This window comes from Myodes glareolus, chromosome 5 (genome assembly GCF_982192425.1).
Source record: "Myodes glareolus chromosome 5, mMyoGla1.1, whole genome shotgun sequence".
NCBI classification, from domain to species: domain Eukaryota; kingdom Metazoa; phylum Chordata; class Mammalia; order Rodentia; family Cricetidae; genus Myodes; species Myodes glareolus.
Window position 1 is genome coordinate 60,217,847 of NC_142030.1, and position 17,557 is coordinate 60,235,403.

The following is a 17,557-nucleotide window of genomic DNA, read 5'->3' on the forward strand; positions in this document are numbered from 1 at the left end:
AAGAAAAGAAAAGTAATCCCACATACTGCTTACTTAGATTTTTGGTAAGATTAAATCTAAAACCTAACAAACAAAGAAAACCCTAAGAGAGAAATACATGAATATGCCTAGGAAGGAGAAAAAGAAAAGATCTCCTGAGTAAATTGGGAGCATGGGGGACAGGGGTGAGGGCAGAAGGAGAGAGGAGAGCAAGGAAAAGGAGTGAGGAAAATGTATAGCTGAGTTAAAAACAATAAAGTATAAAAACAATTTTTTAAAAGTTGTGTTCATACATAATCTGTCCATATATCTACTTATGAATGGCAAATATGTGTCTAATATTTTTTAAAAAGTGTAGTCAAGCAAGTGTGACATCTGCCAATCAGCCTAGCATTTGGGAGGCTGACATGGAGGTTGGAGGCAAACCTGTGTTCCAGCCGTGATTACAAGTGTGAGACACCATCTCGAAATGGAAAAAAAAAATCATATGCATTGACTTAAATCTTAAAATAAAATTTACCTTGCAAACTAGTCGTAAACAGAGATTTGTCAATAAAGGGGGCTTCATATAAAGGAGGTTTTCTATATATTATGTCTAAAGATACACATAAATGTAGTGAGAGGTGTATTATTTGAAACCCACTCACCCTACCTCCCTGCATTGTCCCAGGACGTTTCCTATGTCTTGCCCCTGAGACTGAGCCTGAAAATCCTGAGGGTGGGCACTGGGAGCTGCTGGAGCTGCTCTTCTTGCTTGGGTTGCTAGAGAAGCCATAAACAGACGTCCTGGGGAAGCCCGGGGTGTGGGGGTGAGGGGCTAGTCAGCCTTCTGTAGTAGCATCATCTGATTCAGCCGGCGATGCTGAGAGGCAAACACTTTTGCTGGGTTGTGGAAAGGGACACTAGGTGAGACGTAAATGGTTGGGATTTTGACTATTAATTCCCTTCAAGCAATACAAATTTCATGAGAAACAAGCTGCTTAGTGGCGCATCAGTCTGCACAAAGTCTCCCAAACTCTGAAGATGTAGCCAGTTAGTTTTGAGCTGCTCCGTTCTCAACCTAGGCTGGTATAGACCCTTGAGGATCTCAACCTTGGAAGAAGGAATGCCCTACACGGAGGTGATCCACTGAAGGAAAGAAGAGGATGCACACACAGGCACTCCTTAGGCTGCTCCCCAGGTACCACAAATCCCTGCTTCTTTAGCACTTTCCTTCCACACCCTTCACATGGAGGATTTTAACCACTTCAGTACTCCAGAGAGAATGAGGGTCCACCAGGGGATGTGGGGTCACAGAGACAAAAGTTAGAGCTCTAATCAAGACCATCCCGTAAAGAAGGCAGATTGTGGAGGAAGGTGGAATGTAACCCTGGCCAGAACCATGTATGACCAAACAACCAAAATCCTCTATAGATACGTCAATTCATGCATATCACTGCTGAGTGTAACTGGGAAGCACAGGCAGTGGCTTCCCCTCCTGCCATCTGGAGTGCAGCTCCCCCTTCTCCTACCTCTGGAAAAGGCTTGTTTTATCTCTTATTTTGGGATTTTAAAAAGCCTCAGTACCTCCAAATTCCTACTTTGAGGATATCTAAATTATTGTTATAAGACATGGGTAGCGGAAGAAAATTCTAGTGAAGAGCCAGTCTTATTTAAACCAGGCAAACACTTCTTTTCCACAGCCAAATGATACAAAAAGGCTAATAGCCTTGTGCCACAACATCATAGAGGGGCATTCCTTGTTTGATTGAAACATAAGTACATTTGATGTCAAATTGGTCTGGCTACCTCTCAATTCATTTCCCTATAATTCCCTTGGGATTTGTCAATGCCTTCAGACAAGCAGCTAAGGTAGGAGCAGTGCTGCCCACTCTGCTCCTCACACCCATGGGAAGAAGTGGAGAAGAGTCCCCTGAACAGCTCAGTAAAATGGACCTTAGCTGGATGTGGTGCCACAAGCTTGAAATCCCAGAGCTCAGTGTGCTGAGGCAGGGGGACTGTCAACTCAAGGTCTGTTTGGGCTGCATTGTAAGTTCAAGGACTCTAAGAGAAAGAACATGAGGATCCCCCACATACGCGTATACACAACTGGATGTTGTGGTAAACAGCTGTAGAACTTGGAAAGTGGAGGCAAGAAGGATCAGGAGTTCAAGGCCAGCCATAGATAGCTACATAGTGAGTTTGAGGGCAGCTCGTGTTACACAGGAGCTTGTCTTAAAGCAAAAACAAAACCGAACAAACAAAATGTCCACCAAAATCAGACAAAAGAAAGCACATCCTTAGATATCAGAATTCTTGCCAAACTGGAAAGTTGAGGTACAGGGATGATTGGCTTTGTGATGGTGCTGAGCAAATAGAAAGGGTGTTTAACATGAGCTCCCATTTTGAATTCTTACACATGGGGAGTAGATGGCTTATTTATTACCAAAGAAGAAATAAGTGTGTGTGTTTGTGTGTAAAAGTCTGTGTATGCATTCACTTGCTTTATTTATATTCCCCTCGGGTTCAGGAGCATTCTGCAGTCTCTCACCCCACTCCTGGACCTTCCACAATGATGAGAGACTTAACATGGTTTTGCTTCCTGCTTGGCATGGCTTTGTTTCTAGCTTGCCGTGACTTTGCTTCCTGCTTGGCAGTGCCTTATCTCCCAGCTTCCGAACTTTCTGTTTGGGGATTTAAGGAATAACTAATGAGAATATCTTCTAAGTGAGCCAACCCTGGTGAATTCCCAAGCGGAAGAAGCAAATGGGGCTGGGTTGGTTAATTAGCTGAACTTTTCCTGAGTGTAGCCAGGCTGCCTGGGGTCTGATGCTAACAAGGGCAAGAGAATGCTCAGGATGGGAGAAAAGCCCCAGTTTGTTTTTTGTTTGGCCATTTGTGCAGTTTATTTTAAACGTTAGATTTTTTCCTAAGGAACTATTCTTAGATTTGCTCTCAGTCCTTCCCAGTAGACAAACCTTAGCCTGCTGATGCTTGAAAATATAACTTTGATTTTTTAATTATTATCAGGAAGACAATTTAGCAGTTCCAAATAGCATAAAATGATACCAAATGGTCGGGGAGGTCATTTTTCCTCTAAATTAAAAATAGGTGATTTGAGAGAAGTAGGAACACACTTGAAGTTTCTAGATCTCCTTACACTCATATCAGTCATGGAACCCATAACATTTGCCAACAGTGACTATTTAGATACATCATTAATGAGTAACTACTGTTGGCCACTGCTTTACATATATTGCTTTATACTTATGACATGAAAGGAATACATTAAACCCATCTCACAGAAGATCCAACAGAGACCCAGAGAAATTAAAAAACTTATCTGCTTTTGTTTTTGTTTCAGTTACTAACAGGCAGAACTTGGGCTTGAATCCACATCTGCAACACCCTGAAGCTTTTATTCTTTTGGTAAAGTCATACTAGCTCAGAGTTCTCACATGGAAAGTACGCTTTTGTTTTAACACAAGTAAATGGTCCTGCGGCTTTCTCCCACCCTGGCACCGTGGGCTAGCATCATTGGCTAGGATGTTTATGAAGAGCCTGAGTCCTAACATGGTTGGTGTAAGTTACTTATTTGTGAGATAATCCCAAGAAACCACACAGCGCAGTAAAGAAGAGAGACAGGAAGGAAAGACTCTAACAAGAAGGGTTTACTACTTGGTACAGTCAGAGCTCAGTTGTACGAGAAAACCTCAAAATGTGTATCTACCATTCATCAACTGCTGGCTGAAAGACAATCCTGGGGAGGCCTGGTTAACTCTCCTGCATTCCAGGTGGGGGTCTGTGGCCAGAGAAAGTCACCCACAGCAAATAACAGGGACTTGGGCCTCAGTCTGATGTGATTTGCAATGCTGGGATACTGTGGGCTTATTCCGTTCCTTTTCAATTTTTTTACTATGACTTATTCAGTTGTGTGTGTGACCACATGCACACATGAATGTGCACATACCACAGCACAGGGGTGGAGAACATACCACAGCACAGGTGTGGAGAACATTCCACAACACAGGTGTGGAGATCGGAGGGCAGCCTGAGAGGGTTACTTCTCTTCTTCCACCACGTGGGTCTTGGGAGTCTTACTTGGGTCATCAGGCTTGGCAGCAAGCAATTTGCCCTCTGAGCGAGCTCAGCAGTCTAGCTTGTATGTTTTCTATCATTATCCTGACAATTCATTACAAACTATGTGGGTGAGAACGGCCCACATTTATTGGGAACGGGTTGGGTTTTCCTCCCCTGGGTTTATGTGGCCAACATCATGGTGTTGGGCTCTTATTGGAAGCCTCAAAAATTAATCTGCTTCTGAGCTCGTTCAAATTGTCGGCAGAATGGAGTTCCTTGTGGAATTGGGACCAAGGTTCTTGTGACTTTCTGGTTGTTTGCCATAAGCTATGAAAAAGCTACATCGCCTGGTCCGTGCCTCCTCCACTTTCTCTCCTAGTTTATTTCTGTTGCTGTGATAAAACTCACAGAGGAGAAGCAACTGAGACGCAAAGGGCGTTATCCTGGCTCACAGTTCTAGATCATAGCCCATCACTCTGGAGAAGAAGAGGCGGGAACTTGTGGCTGCTATTCTCGTGGTGTCCATGGTCAGAAGCAGAGAGAGAGTGAGTGATTGCACGCTTACCGAGCAGCTTCCTTTCTCTGCTCTTCCACAGGCCAGGACCCTAACCTGTAAAATGGTATACCCACATTCAGAGTGGCTCTTCCCACTTCAACCGAGATAGCTAAGAAAATCTTCCACAAGTAAGTCGTCCTTATCTAGACAATGCCTCATTGGGACCCTCTTCCTGGTGATGCTACACTGTGGAAAGTTGGCAAAAAGCTAACCACCGTGCTTCCCAAAACAGATCACATCCTTTTAAGTGTGTTAAAATTCTGAGAAGAGCCAATTGGGCCTTTCCTACAAACGGCAGGTTCTAACCCTCACACCTAAATTGGGCAACGCTAACAACGAAATGCAGGGAAACATTCAAATAGAAAAATGGGCACCGTGCCTGGTAATGGAAACTCCAACCGCACCAGCCACCCTGGCACCACCTCCTAGTGCAATGTCCTGTCTGCAGACAAAGCCACCTTTCTGTGACGTCAGCTGCGTCCGTAAACAACTTCTCCAATGACCCAGGTTGAAAGCTACTGTGTGCGCTGGAGCAACTAGAAGGTATTCAGATACCTCTGACAAGGAGCAGCATGCACGCATTATACAGAGAGGGGACCACGGGAGACATTGGGCTGACATTCCAAACAGAATTTCCTTGCTCTCTGGGTGTTGACATTTGACTTTTGATGTTCAAGGTTCCTTTGTGTTGTTGAATAATGTTGATTTTGAAGAATAAACAAGAGTTCTGTCTCCTGAGATCCCTCCCTGGGGGATGTTACAGGAATACAGATGACAATGTCACTAAGCCAGCAAGCCCTTGTTTCTGCTCCTAGCATACAGCAAGAGATGAATAATACCTTATAAGAAGTCCAGCTTTAATGTCATATCTCATTAAGGGATACCTCCGGTCCGTCTGGCTGAGGTAATAGGCATGGGGGAGTCTTTATCTGTTATTTGAACAAGCGAGATGTTTCCTTTAACTAATGAATCTTGACAGACTCTGAGAAATGAGCCATTTTCTCAGACATGTCCGCGCCACCATGCCTGTCCTGGGACAGCTTGCGAGAAATCAGGCACCCTCAGAGTGCTCGGGAAGGAGCAACTCAGCCACAAGGAAATGCCCAGAAAATTGAATCCTAAGTACGTTTTGTTGGACTTTCATTGTCTAATACACTAAAGTTCTCACTTTAGTGTATTAGACAATATCTAAATATTAGATATCTCATATTAGATTGCTGAGACTCGGTATAGAACAGAAGGAAAATCTGTTTCCAGCGATCCATACACCTTCAAATCCAACAGAATATTCTGGGTACTGCCTCAAGCTGGCTGTGTAACCCCGAGCAAGGCTTTAAATCTCTCTGAACTTCGAGTTCTTCTTGTGTAATCTGATATGGTATCTGTAAAAACAGGAGGACTTTTTTTTTAACGTCATAATAATTAAAAACAAATATAAACCTGAGTGTATCCCTGTAATCATTCCCAGCACATGGGAGCTTGGGCAGGAGAAGCACAAAGAATCTGAGACCGGGATGGCTGACATCGTGAGTGCCAGGCCATCCTGGTTACAGAGCAACACTCTGTTTCAGAAAGAAAAAGAAGATAAATAATAAAAATAAAGGAAGATGAGATGTGTAAAACCCCACGGGCATACACAGTCATCTGATACAGTATGAGACAGGGTCAGCTTTCTGCAGCTCGGAGAGACCAGGAACGAGATGTAGTCAGTGAGAAAAAACACGCAAACTTCATTTCTGGGACATAAAAGCTTCTGTACAGTCTGTACAGCTTCTCAAGAGAAATTCGTCAGTCCTAGCTGCGTGACAGTCCCTTGGTCCTGCTTTCTACCCTTTGCAGCCCCTGCTTCCTAAGGGTTAGGGGCAACAGTATATCCTGCCTTTACCTATGTTTATTTTCTCACTAAAATAACCTCTATCACAATCCCTTACTATATTTTTTAAAAACCCTTAGTCATCAAAATTCTATTTAAACTAACATTATTATTATATAAAAATCATCACTTCAATTAAACAGTACAGCTTAAGAGGCAATCGTCTTCATAATAATACACAGGTAAAAATGCCCAGTGGAATGTGGTATTTCCACGGGATAATCACACTACATTAAGAGCAGTGGGGATCCCCCCACATCTGTTCATACCATGGCAGATACCAAAGAAAAATGGCAGCAGCAAGCATGTAAAGGCACAGTGGTAGCAAGAGACATTCTGGAGCCTAAGACCTTGGGGTCTTGCCTATCCGAGATTCACCAATCAGTGCCTTGCATTCTGGTGGGCCGAACTCCAGAAGCCCAAGTGCCACCTTGTCCTCCTCTGACATGGCCACTGGCCGCATGTGAAGAGAGAAACGCTCATTTTAGGCTTAGCAACCGGGAGACAATCAGCCAGAGCTAGCTATGTCAGACAGTAACTGGAAGTTTTCCTGGAATAGAAATGTCTGCTTGCCTCAGTTCTAAAGAGAAACCTATTAGTCTGGGTTGCTGGGAGAGTTCTAGTTATGCTGTAGTCCTGGCTTCTTGAAAACGTGTCATGGAGAGAGTAATGGGACAGGAGCAGCAGACAGAGTCGAGCTGTGGAGTCGAGCAGCGTTCTCGAGGCTCTGGAAAGCGTGGATTGGATTAAGGAAGGTGAAGCAGAGAGATCTTTACCTTCCTGTGGAATGGCAACCCAGACTTACTTTTCAGAATCTCCCCTTGAATGGCTACATAGAAAAGGTTAGTAAAATATGTTCCCTATACAGAGATGCTCAAGGGAGAAAATTACCACAGCCAGATGAATTTTAAAACACTAACTAATATAGTCCCTTCTTAAAGAGTCTAAAGGCATCTTAGGACATTTATATTCTCATTCTCCAGGGAAAGGTATTTCCCATCTAACTCGGTATTATGCCTGCCCTGATGGTTGATGTCAACTCAGTTGGACTTGAGAAATAACTTAAGAAGGATAGTAAAGCACTCATCTGGGTGTGTCTGTGGGACATTTTAAGAAATAGTTGACATTCCCGGCAGTGGTGGCGCACGCCTTTAATCCCAGCAGCTGGGATCCAGAGGTAGGGAGATCTCTGTGAGTTCAAGGCCAGCCTGGTCTACAAGAGCTAGTTCCAGGACAGCCAAGGCTGTTACATGGAGAAACCCTGTCTTGAGGGGGAGGGAAGGAAGGAAAGAAGGAAGGAAGGGAGGGAGGGAGGGAGGGAGGGAAGGAGGAAGGAAGGAAGGAAGGAAGGAAGGAAGGAAGGAAGGAAGGAAGGAAGGAGAAGGGAAGGGAGGGGAAGGGAAGGGAAGGGAAGGGAAGGGAAGGGAAGGGAAGGGAAGGGAAGGGAAGGGAAGGGAAGGGAAGGGAAGGGAAAGGAAAGGAAAAAAAAAGGAAAGGAATAGTTGACTTGTATACCGGCACGGCAAAGTAGGAGAAAAGACCCACCATGCATGTGGGTGGCACCATCTTGTGGGTGGGGACCCAGATGGGATGGCAGCTAAAGACGAAGGAAGCTCTTTAGCAAGGGGCTCGTGATGACTTCATTCCTGTGGAGGGAGCGCATCTGTTGCTGACGTCTTTGCCTGTGGGCATCAGCCTGCAGCTGCTCTTATCCTTTACCATGCTTTCACACTGGTGTATCTCCAAGGAGCTCAGGCCTTTAAACTCAGACTGGGGCTACTCCACTGACCGCCTATGCTCCCAGTCTTCTATCTGCTTGAATTAAGAAGTCACCCAGTTCTCTGGCTTCCCAGCAAATAAATGACCGCTGTTAGACTATCTCTCTTCTAATAACATATGTCAATCCAAGGAGTAAAACTTTTATAATCATATGTAATTCTTTGCATTGTGTTTCTTCCTTGAAAGAACACTAATACACGACATGGACAGTTTTCCCTCACAGTGATATTCTCTAACATGCCACTGACAAAATAAAAATGCATGCGTTAGGTTATTCCTTACCCTATAATTTTAGTAGCAATGTATTGAGAATAATTTAATAAGAATATTTAATACTTATTTTCATAAATTTTTTTTTAAATATTTATTTATTATGTATACAATATTCTGTCTGTATGTCTGCAGGCCAGAAGAGGGCACCAGATGTCATTACAGATGGTTGTGAGCCACCATGTGGTTGCTGGGAATTGAACTCAGGACCTTTGGAAGAGCAGGCAATGCTCTTAACCACTGAGCCATCTCTCCAGCCCCTTATTTTCATAAATTATATATATGTTATATATGTGATTAAGAGAAACTTTATATATGTGATTAAGAGAAATTTTCTCATTCCTAGAGAAAATGACTCCCTCACTAGCTGGGAAATTTCCACTTTACGTATACTTACCTTTCTGTGTGCTAAGTACAGAATTCAAATTCCAATGTCTTAATGCTTCTGTGAGCATTGATTCTCCTTCAGAGGAAAAAAAAAGCACCGTATGTAAAAATGCATAAAACATTTTGTTCAGAATATGATTCATTTCTACTTACCTAAGCGGGAATGGAAGTTGTTTTCTTGCTATTTTCCACCGATCTTGCAATCTTTATGCCGGCTTGCACACTCATCATTCCCCTTTGCAAATACTATGTAAAAGTTCAAGGTAAGAAGAACTTGTTTGGAAATCTCTTTTGCTGACTGGTAGAACGTTAAAGGATATTTGACTTTTCTCCTCACAAATTCCAACCTGATAGGATGTGAATTTTTCCTAGTGTATTATTTTTAGAGCCATTCTTCTTTTAGATAGAAAGTAAAACCTTCTTACCTTTGGACACACTGATTCCACATAAGCAGCTTTTCTCAAAATATCAATACAAAAGTTTCAGGTCAAAGGTTAACTTTTAGTCTGGGCTGTATCTGGTGATCTAACTATCCACACATATGTGCACACACACATATGTAAAATAAAGGAAATATGAGGGCAAACTATTTAAAGCAAAGGCATCTTTAAACGCTTGGCTACGCACCCTGTTGAGAGGTTGGGGAGAATTTACCCAACATCACCAATTTTCTCATTTCTTTCTGGGCTGTGATAAAAAAAAAAAAAAAAAAAAAAAAAACAACAACAACAACACTCTGATGATAAGCAACCTAAGTGAGAAAAAAAATTATTTCAGTTTGTGGGTTACAGTCTGTCATTAAAGGAAGTCAGGACAGGAACTTGAAGCAGAAACCATGGAGGAACACCAACTACTGGCTACTTCTGGCTTATGCTCACTTGTTTCTGTAACTAGCCCAGGACCACCTACCAGGGAATGGTACTACTCACAGTGGCCTGGGCCCTCCTCCATCAGATAAAAGTCAAAACAATTTCTCACAGACAAACCCGATGAAGATAATTATTCAACCGAAGTTCCACCCACCAGGCGATTGTAATCTGTGTCATACTGACGGCTAACTCTAACTAGACCAACTGGGGCAACAGTGCTATGGCACTAAAGAGGACCTTGGCAATGACTAACAAGAGAGTATACACGTTTAGCTTTGTACCAATCAAATTCCACTTCTGGGAGTCTGTAGTGAAGATGATCTCCAAGAATGAATGTATTTATGGTTTGATTTTAATAGCAAAACATTGAGAACCTAAATGGACAAAATGGAAGAGCTGTTGAATGCAGTATGTAGTACATCCTTAGAATGGGAACTACCTGGTTCCATTGTCAGTTAGAAACAAATCAAGTAAACAAACAATATATTACATAGAACCTTTAAAATATGAGAGGGAAACTAAGTTAAATATACATAAAACTACTTGCTTTAATTAAAAAAGTAAGTGTGAGAAAGATAAATCAGAAAAGAAACAGGGCACCCTCAAACATTGAGTTCAAACAAGTAACTGGATGTAATAGGATGTCAGAGGGTTGATAACGTAAGTTCAGGGAGCAAAATTAAACACAAGTGTTAGCAGAAAATAGTTCCTTAACTGTAAACAATATTTAAATTCTAAGAAAAATTTGCAAAAACAACTTGAACTTGTGGTATTTGGGCAGTACCATCGTTGATATGCTCCTTTTGGGTTTTTTTTTTTAGTATTATATGATTGAATATATAATAACACTAATGTTTCTTGGAACCAACATCACTGTGAGAGAAACATATAAAAGCACATGTATAATAAATGTGTAAAGTAACATAAACGCATACATACACACACCCTATTTCTGTCCACTGAAATGGTCTTGCTTCAGTGATATTCTGGTAGAAGTGATTTATTGCCCAGAATTTAGTTTACAAATGCTGTCATCCTCTAACAGGATCAGGGGGTTCTTGGAAACACTACTGATTCCAGGTCTTGAACAGGAAGGGTCAGTAAGCCTGAGCCAGGAGTAAGGAAGTGTGTGGCGGGCATTCCACGCCACGGGGCCCTGCATCACCACCCAACCAAGTATGGACCGCGACTCCATACCTCCCACGAGTTCTATATTGTCCTTGGGGTTAAAACACAGACGCACACACACATACAGAGTTCGAGTCATCCTCAAGAGGAGAATGCCCAATTTATTCACACTTAACCCAGGGTTAAATACTTTTGCCCCAGAAGTGGAGAGCCCTCTCCCAGCCAGTAGTGAGATCAAGGTGTTGAACTGCTGGTGCCAGTGGCAGGAGCTTTCAGCAGGGGGTACCGAGCTGGGAACCCTGACAGACAGATAGGAGGAGATTCAGGGCGCCTGTGAGAACCCTCCTTAGCAGGTGAAATTATCATAGCAAAGACAGAAACAAGGTTCTGAACTAAGCCCCTCAGGCTGGCAGAATCGGGCCAGACTGAGGAAGCTAGGCTGGTTAGCATAAACATTTCTTGCATCCTGTGCTTTGGCCTTGAGGAACAGGGAAGACAGGGCCTCACAGAAGTGGCCACAGACTTATGGAATAGAAGAATATGACACATGAAGTCACCTGAAGTGATCTTTGAAGACTCTATTGGAAACCATTAGAGAATCAAAAAAATATTAAAAATAATAGATGATGAAGGAATAAAATACAAGTGTACAGATAATGGGGAAAAAGATACTAGTTGTTCTGAAGACTATCAAGTAGTAAACAGAGAAGACACTCATCTTTAAAAGACCACTGTAATCACCAGCTCAAGACAGTCTTATTAACAGCTGTATTACCATTGCATAAAGATGGCTGAGGAGCAGAGTAGGCACAGTTTTACAGAATCACCCTGCTCATTGTTCCTTCCAGATTAAAAAAAGCATTCCTTCATAATGGAAAAAATGAGCCAGTGATCAAACTACCATCACCAGTAGTGGGTTACACAGAATCCTGTGTCTCCTAATAAGATGCACCGGGAAGGATGCAGGGTCAACATTTCCTTTAGTTTGCTGCAAACCTCTGGGTGATGTCCAGCTTTGTTATAAGTCGGAGTGGGTGGTTTTGATTCACTGTGAAGATCTTAGTTTCTTCATTTTATTAACAGTCCAGTAATTCACTTTAAGTAGATGATGTTTATATTTTCTCCAGTAATTCTCTTTAAGTAGATAATGTTTATATTTTATTCAATATTTGGTTGTTTTAACTTACAAGGTCTTCTGATGCTGCTAACTCACTGAATTGTCGGAAATGAAAAACATAGCATGACTTCTTTTGAATGTGTCAGACTCTACACTCAATGGGATTTCTAGAGTCCTTTTGCCTAATAATGTGGTGCCATGTAGCAAGGACAATAAACATGTTTATAGCCTTTTTATTCAACAATGTGTCTCTTGGGAATTTTTCCCAAGGAAATAATTTACTAGTCACAAAATGCTATTAGCACAAAGCATGATTTGACTTGGACAACCAAACACTGGAAACAACCTAAGGGTCCATTTGGGAAATCATTTACTATGCAATTACTAAATTACCCATTATGAAGATGATGAAAATAGAAGATGCCTATGATGTTAAGTTGCAAACACTGAGCACGAAATTTACATGCATTCCAAACACAATTGCTCTAGAAAATGGGACAGAGAAGCAAGATGATGCACAAAATGGTGGTGCTAGATGGGTAGAATTGGGGTTCTTTTCTGGGGGGGTTAATTTTGCAAAATTTTGATACATTATTTTAATACTAAATACTAAAGACTTATCTTTACCGTAGCCAAAGAGGCCTGTGTTAGACTGTTCTGTTTTGTTGCCAATTCTACCATTTCCTCACGCATATAATGAACTTTTCTATTCTCTTCCCAAAAAACAGTGTCAATTTACTTTTTTAATTAGCTGGACATCATGGAGGTAATCCCAGCACTTTGTAAATAAAGGCAGGACTCTTTTTTTAAACTTTATTTTTTAAGGCAGGACTCTTCAGCTGAGTTGAGGTTCTCAGCCTTCCTAATGCTACAACCCTTTAATGTATCTTCATGTTGTAGTGATAACCCAACCATAAAATTATTCCATAACTGTAAGTTTGCTACTGTTATTACTTACTTATTCTTTTTTTTTCTTTTTTTCTTGAGACAAGGTTTCTCTGTGTAATAGTCCTGGCTGTCCTGGACTCACTCTGTAGACCAGGCTGGCCTTGAACTCATAGAGATGTGCCTGCCTCTGCCTCCCAAGTGCTGGAATTAAAGGCATGTGCCACCACTGCCCAGCTTTGCTACTGCTATGAATTGCAATAAAAATCTAATATGTAGGACATTTGATCTACGTATGGAGTCATACGTAGAGAGATCTACGTATGGAGTCATACGTAGAGTCATAGGTTGAGAGAAACTCTGCAGGATCACCTACTCTGGGCTAATCTGGGCTGCACTGTAGATCCTACCACAAAGCAAATAATAAAGTTTGTTTACTTTTTAACATACATACATACATGCAAGCTTCTTATATTTGAAGGGGACAGAAAGTGACCTAAATTGGGGCAGTATTACTAAGGAGATATAAAATGGCACATTATTTTCACTTCTTAGTGTTTTCTTCATGTATACTTGTGTGTATGGTATGCATGAATATCTGTATGTGTATGGGTGCAAACATGTGTGTTTAGGTGCATGTGCTCAGGTGTGCATACACTTGAAGGCCAGAGGCTGATATTGGCTGTCTTCTTTAACAGCTCTCCACCTGAGGCAGGGTATTCCCACAGTTGACTAGTTGGGGTTGCTGAGATTTCAAACTCCAGTAATTATGCTTACCAACCAAGCCCTTTATCTATTGAACCATATCCCCAGCCCAAATGTTTATCTTTTACAGAATTCTCCAGCTTGTAAGTTGGTTCCACAGATTTATTGTCTAGTAATAGTGTTGAGATATAGATGGGTGGGTATGTCTGTAAGAACAGAATGGTCTAAACGATGAGTTAATAGGTTGTGTTTATAGGATTAAAAATTGCTACAAGACACACTAGTAGAAAATTGTCAGTAGCTAAGAGAATTGCTCATTAACCCATAAATTGCATTCTTCAGCAATACTAATAAGGCTATAAGTTGTTTATTGACATATTGTTTGCAATACAAAAAGAAAATTAAGAAGCACCTAAATGACATTTGGTGGCTTGAATGAGAAATGTCTCCCATAGTGTATTTGAACACCCTAAATGGTGATGTCCTGGGATAGGTTATGTAGCCTTTAAATAGGGTTTTTTTACATTGAAATTTGATTAGTTTGAGAACTTGGAGTTATTTTTTAAGACATTTTTAGGTTCTATTTTGGTCATCTCTGTTAGCTTAGTTTCTGATTGACGACAGTCTTTCTGGAATTGCTCAAAGATGTTCTAACACAAAGGTACAATTTGTCAATATCCAACATCTTAATATACTTGTTATCCTTTTTGTTGCTGTTTTGTTTTGTTTTATCGAGATAGGGTTTCTCTGTGTAACCATCTTGGCTGTCCTGGAACTCGCTCTGTAGACCGTGGACCAGGCTGGCCTTGAACTCACAGAGTTCCGCCTCCCGAGTGCTGGGATCAAAGGTGTGTGCCACCACTGTCCAGCTACACTTGTTATCTTTAAATGATCTTTCATACTACTTTGCTCACACACTGTAGAAGGGAATATATGCATATATTTAGTCTGAGGTCTTAATCAATCTACTCCTTGGTGTGAAACAAATGTGGATAGTTTATACTATACAATCCACTTCACTATAGAAAAAAATCAGAGTCATATGTACTCTTTATGATGTGTGCATGCATGCAAGGAATTAAACTTAAAATCTGCAAGGTAAAAGATGAGGAAATAAACTTTAAACGCCATTGGGTACAGGAGACTTCATGGAAAGAAAGCCATGGGTGGGCATTGGCTCACCCTGAAAGGCATAAAACTCAGTATAGGTGAATACTAATGCAGAATTCTATATTCCAAATGCAGAAAAGACAAGGTATGGTCAGTAAAGAAAAAAAAAATCATCTCTTCACATTTACCTCCATATTACGGGTTCCATGTATCTATGAAAGCTTTCTCTTCTGTTGCACCCAGTCTTTCTGTTCTCTTTACTGGATGATTTCCTGTTGAGCTAACTTTGAATCTACTGACTCTATTAAGTCTATGCAGGGATTAGCTCTAGTCAATAGCACAGACTGAATTTTAACTTTTGGTCTTCTCTCAAGTAAAAAAAAAGAAAATCTATGAAACACCAGACAAAACCCAGGACATGTTTGTCTCCTCGGAGTTATTTCCTCCTTCCAAACATGGACATTGCTCCATCACCTGTTGTTTGAAGCTTCTCTTCAGGGTCCAGAGTTTGTGACTGTTTGGTCAGAGAGTTGATCTTAGAACTGTTCAAAAGTGGAACCAGAACCCCTTAAGCACAGCTGACCTTTGATGGCATTCTTTGGGAAAACCCTTAGCTAATTTTGTACTTCCATGTTTCCTGTTTGGGTTAGTTAGGGTCCAGCCCACAGCAGAGCATTGCCACCCCTGGGCATGTGCTTCTGAGTTGTGTTTGAAAGCAGTCTGAGCAAGCCATGGGGAGAGAGTCAGTAGGCTATACTCCTTCAGGGGCTTTAGTTCCTGCCTCCAGGTGGCTGCCTCTGCTTGAGTCCTGCCTTGACTTCCTCCTACAAGGGACCGTGAATAAACCGGAGTGAACCCTCCCCTCCACAAGCTGATTTTTGGTCATGGTGTTTTATCATAGCAATAGAAACCCTAACTTTGACAAACATCGAACAAAATTCCATCACCAAATGTTCCACAGCTAATTTATTTATTCCTCTACTGAAGGGCAGCCTGGTTGCTCCCAAACTTGGGCATTCGTGACAAAGCTGCTCTAAGTACCTGTGTGAGAGTTTTTAATGTTAACACATTTTTTCCCTTTTGTGGGTAAATATCAAGGAGCTGGATCATTGAGCAAAAGTGTGTGTGGTTTTGCAAGGAACTGCCAAACTGTCTCTCTAAGTAATCTTACCATTTTGCGTTCTCACCAGCTACAAGTGTATCTTCCTTTTCTCAGTATTTGGTGTCTTTTAGTGTTTTGAGCATTAGCAGTTTGGTCTAACATCTCCTAGATTTTCTTTTTCAAGAGCTAGAACAGATGATAGAGAAATATATATAATGGCTGAACTGTCTCCTCTTATTACTCAGCTATCAGTGAAGTGCCCTGGCTATGGTACAGAATTTTTAACCTGATCTCCCCTTCAACAACCCCTATACTTCAGGTCCCATTCCCTGCTGACAGAAACAAGGAAGGTTTCTGTTTCTTGCTCACATCAGTTGTGATGTTGGTTGTAGCTCAGGTTCCCAAGGATACAAAGCATGCATGACCTATCCTTTAACACCCGAACTCTGCTTTGTGTGCAAACTGCTTGGAGCTCCTTATCTTAGGAACTGAAGTGTGAGTTCCTGCCAAACAAAAGCCACATGGATATACAGTAGGCTGACACCACGGCACACATCAAAATCACCACATGAGTTAGGTGACCTGAATCGCTCCTGTTTGGTGACTGTGACAGTAGGACTATGACACTGTGCCCTCCCACTGCTAACTCCTCGCTGCACACCCAGTCACTAATCTGTGAAAACTGAGCTGGATCCCATGCTAGCAGTTCCTTCAGGACTCTGTGTGCCTCAGGAGGAAATCCAATCAATTTGATTGGCCCTGCAGTTTTACCACCCTACACGGTTCTCAAAGGGTACAGGACAGAACACCCAGCATCTTGCATGTTGTCTTGTATATAGTAGACACTAAATTGAAGCTTATTTACTTCACTTAGTTAGCAAGAAATAAAGTTTTTTGAAGGAAAAAAGAATGATGTCTTATCCCTTTAAATAGTAGATAGAAAATGGACCCCCCCCCCCCCCAGAGATCTTCAAATTCCAATCTTTGGAATTGGCTAATAGGTTATAATTTGTAACCAGGAGGATTTTGCTAATACAGTTAAGGGTATACATCTTGAGATTGTGAGACTCTTCTGGATTATACAGAGCCAGTATAAGCCGCCTGAGACCTTAAAGCAGAAAGCCTTTCCCGGTGATTTAAAGAGAGGTAGACAGAAGGAAAGGGGAAAGATTTGAAATGTGAGAATGATGTCTCATGCTAGTACTGAGTTCACAGAATAAAGGGCACTCTAAGACAAGGAGTGCAGGTATTGTTGGAACACTGGGGAAAGTCCTGGGCTCACCACAGCATGAAGGTTATTCTGTAGTAATGGTAAGTGGGATTTGCCCAACCCTTCCTATGATCCAGGACTGTCTCTGTCCCTAGAGAAAAAAACACTGTGACATTAACGCCAGTCAAGTGAAACCTGAGTCAGAAGTCTGACATGAAGAATTTTAAGGGAATAGTCACGTGGAAATCTGTTAAACTTGTGGTAATTTGTTACTGCAGCAATGAAAATCTAATGCAGATAAATTGAGGGAGAAAGAAGCCATTGCTTGCCTTTTTCTGGGAAGACAGGAAAGAAATAGCTACTCTCTAAAGAACCAACAGACTGAAGAGAGGACCTCATCAAAGCCCAGCATTGTTGTTCTACTCTCTCACTCTTTGGGGGCCCATCACCCAGCTCCCAGATAAACACACAGAGACTTACTCTTTCTTATGAATGCCTGTCCTTAGCTTGGCTTCTTTCTAGCCAACT